Genomic DNA, 3610 nt, shown 5'->3' with positions numbered 1-3610 from the left:
TTTAAAAGTTCAGTTCCTCAGGCACACAAGTCCCACAGTTTAATTAATTGCTCGATGGCTATTTGTAGTTTTGCTTACTCTGTTAGGTGGTATAGCTATAGGACATGAATTGTTCAAGGTCAGATCAGATACCTTGACTTAATAAGGTATGCTCTGTGAGCCAGTGCTGCAGCAAGCGGAGCTCCCTGAAGAGCAAGAAAGGTCTTAAGTGAATTTTTGCAGTCATCTCACTGAAGGAATCCGTCCTTTACCCAGAACATTGCAAAGTGAGTTGTGGTAGTCATACTGTAAATAAAATCATATCATAAACTTGATTTTGGAAAATTAAAAAAATTATTAAAAAAAATATTGTCAAGAAAAAAAAAAGCTATCAAGCTACCTTCAAGCTATTCATACTCATCCTCATCATTTTCTTAAGAATCAGATTTGTAAAATTCCTGAATCCTGAAAATAAGGAAATTTATCCCAATGGGTTCCAGTTAGGTTATTCAATATCAGAATTTTACTGAAACAGTTAACATTTTACCTTAAATAGATGAACAAGCTGACTGGATCAATGACCAGAGGCAGGGCAGCATGAGGGCAGAAAGTGTGTAACTGATTTGGAGTCAGAGACCCTGAGTTTGAGTCCTAGCATTCCCCAACAAACTGTAACTTTGGGCAAGATGCTTAATATATTCAAATTCAACTATGCAATAGTGATGGTGCCTATTCTATGCATGACCCTACAGAGTCAAAGTGAGGATCCGGTGGACAATATATGTCCAAGTGTTTCCTAAACTGCAGATAAGAACACAAATATGGTTTACAACTAATATGTTGAAACAACAGATTAATAGCTACTATTTATTAGGCATTTGCTCTATGCCAGCCACTTTTTGCATTAATGCTAACCCTCAAAGTGTCCTTGCCAGGTATGTATTATAATATCTCCATTTGACTGAGAAGGAAATAGAGCAGTTGAGAGTTTAAGTACTTGTGAAAATAATTACACAACATTTAAAGTTCAGAGCCAGGATTTGAGTTTAGGCCTTTTTGATCCCAAAGCCTTTGGGCCTTGCTAGGGGCTTTCCAAAAAAAAAAAGGTGAGAATAAGGTAATCTGTTTATGAGTATTGCAAGTACTGAATGAACTGAGAATATAACTCATTTTGAGAGAATTATTCCTGGACTTTAAGAGGGTTAGCTCCACAGAGATTTTATTGTTTTTGTTTTTTGCTTTTTGTTTTTGAGATAGGGTCTCACACTGTCACCTAGGCTAGAGTGCAATGGTGTAATCATAGCTCACTGCAACCTCAAACTCCTGGGCTCCAGCAATCCTCCTGCCTCAGCCTCCCTAGTAGCTGGGACTACCCACATGAGCCACCACACCTGCCTTGAGATTTTTGAATAAGGATTTACTCCAGATAATTTTCCAAAGGAATAAATGACCCTCTGAGGTCGGTAATTATTGAATTTCTTGGCTTTGAGTCATGCCTGGAGCCATTGGAATTAGTTGACAATGATTAGGCATACACTCATTTAAAAAAAACAACTGTGCTTTAGTAGTATTGTGGTCAGGTTTCATGTAAAATCTAAAAGCTTTTCTTTGATGAAATATATGACCTGATGTTCAGAAAATAAAGGGAATCAACAACAAATACTCAAACTATCAGAGTTGACCTATGCTGACTTTGGCAGTCAGGGCTTTAATTATATTTACATATATAGATATCCTCTTGATCCCCGTTTATACAAAAAAGGATGCAAGGCAGCTCTACCAATATGACCCTGGAAAATCTGTGTTGTCTTGGTATAGTAGGAAAGAAATGTCTTTGTCTTTTACGTTTTCTTTTAGGATTTGGAAAATAGATTCATAGTTGGCATAGCACTGTGTTGGACATACCATAGTCACATACATAGAGCATTTTATTACTTCTTTGGAGCCCAAGAAACCTTCAGCGAGGGTTTACCATGTGGTGGGCACTTGCTAGGCATTGGCAGACAAAGATGAGAACAAGTTCCTCCCCTGAAGGAGCTTAGTGCGGGGATACCAGCATGTAGTAACTCCCATACAAGGTACATCAAGTTCTCTGGGAGAGAGCTTAGATTATTCTTAATTCTAAAACAACCAGGTAAGATGTAGATGAGGGTTTGCCCTGTATAACCCAATCTAATGTGTTTTCAGTAGACCGTCCTGAACAAAGACACTTTCCCTGGCCACCTGACACTTAATAACCCTAGGGTAATATCCAACTCCTGTTCTGACAGTTGTTTTGAACTAAATGACATTGATCTATGTCTAACCATTACGTCTTAGTATGCGTTAGTTTTGAGTTGGGAGTTGGATCAAGAATAGGCTCAGATTAGGCACTGGAGTAAAAAAAAAACTTCTTTAGGGCAGACTTAGTCCAGGGCTTGGCAGTCAGGTTTGTTTTTCTCTCTTTTTAGATGGGAGGCGTCTGCCACAAACATGCTTCTCCAGATCCTTGGGCAGGCCAAGAAGCATCTGAGCTTGACCCCCCCTTTGTATTTATTGGAGCTGGAGGTACTGCGGCAGTGCTGTATGTCTTGCGTCTGGCACTGTTCAATCCAGATGTTAGGTGGGACTGAAAGAATAACCCAGAACCCTGGAACAGACTGGGTCCCAAGGATTAATACAAGTTCTACTCAGTGAATGTGGATTATAGCAAACGGAAGAAAGAAGGTCCACATTTCTAAACCAAATATTTCATTATAAAGCTGCTTAGAATGAAGGTCTTCCAGAAGCCATCTACACAATTTTCCACTTAACCAGGAAATATTTCTCCTCTAAATGCATGAAATCATGCTGATGTATTGTGTTGAGGATTACACTAATTAATAAATATCTGAAACTTGAAAATAAAATTTCTTTAGGTAGGAGAAAAATCTTAGTGAGTGCATCCCATTTGGTGGACAGGGAAAGAAGGCTTTTTCATAGTTTCACTCTGCCTCTAACAAATATAGTATCCATAAATGCATGTTATATTCAACATGTTGTAAAATGTTTGTTTTTTAAAAAAAAATTCTTCAAAGACATATGCTTTTTTGGATCTCATGGAAGTCTTTACAATTATAGTATCAGATTCTTATTTTCCTTAGGGTAAATAGTCATGCCAAGGCCACTTAAACTACTCTCTGAGAGCAACTACCCACCTAAATGAGGCGGGTTGAACCATTGATGGTGTCAGGTACTCCATTTGTAGTCCAATCTCCTGGGACAAACTCTGCCACCATGTGTGCGATCCTAAAGGCTTATTTAGTCTGTCTGACCAAGACAGTAGCTCCAGTGATTACATGCCAGAAGGAATAAAACTTCAGGTCAATATGAAATATGCAATGTTTATGTTGTTTCTCTACCTCAGTGTAGATTTAAGAGAAGCTTGATTTTGAAAATAGCATGGTAGAGCTTAACTGAAAGCTTTCAAGTGAGATCATGGCTCGCCTGTCACCAAATGAAAGAGAAGGAACAGACATGTCCAAGAGACTGGGATCCCTTCTCTGAGGCTGGCTGCAGCATCTCTGTTGCTGAGATGCTCTGTTTAGCAAGCGGCAATTTTGGGAATGATGTGCTTAGGGATCCAGAGAACAAGCAAGATCTCTCCCGTTTT

The 3610-nt window shown here is 38.8% G+C and overlaps 1 pseudogene; it reads left to right on the top strand.

The window, feature by feature from the left end:
• The first annotated feature begins 2451 nt into the window (after positions 1–2451).
• Positions 2452–2699, top strand: LOC123632245 (annotated as a pseudogene).
• The last annotated feature ends 911 nt before the right edge of the window (positions 2700–3610 follow it).

This window comes from Lemur catta, chromosome 2, assembly GCF_020740605.2.
Source record: "Lemur catta isolate mLemCat1 chromosome 2, mLemCat1.pri, whole genome shotgun sequence".
NCBI lineage: Eukaryota > Metazoa > Chordata > Mammalia > Primates > Lemuridae > Lemur > Lemur catta.
The sequence above is the reverse complement of the archived record's forward strand: the minus strand, read 5'-3'. Positions and strand labels throughout refer to the sequence as shown.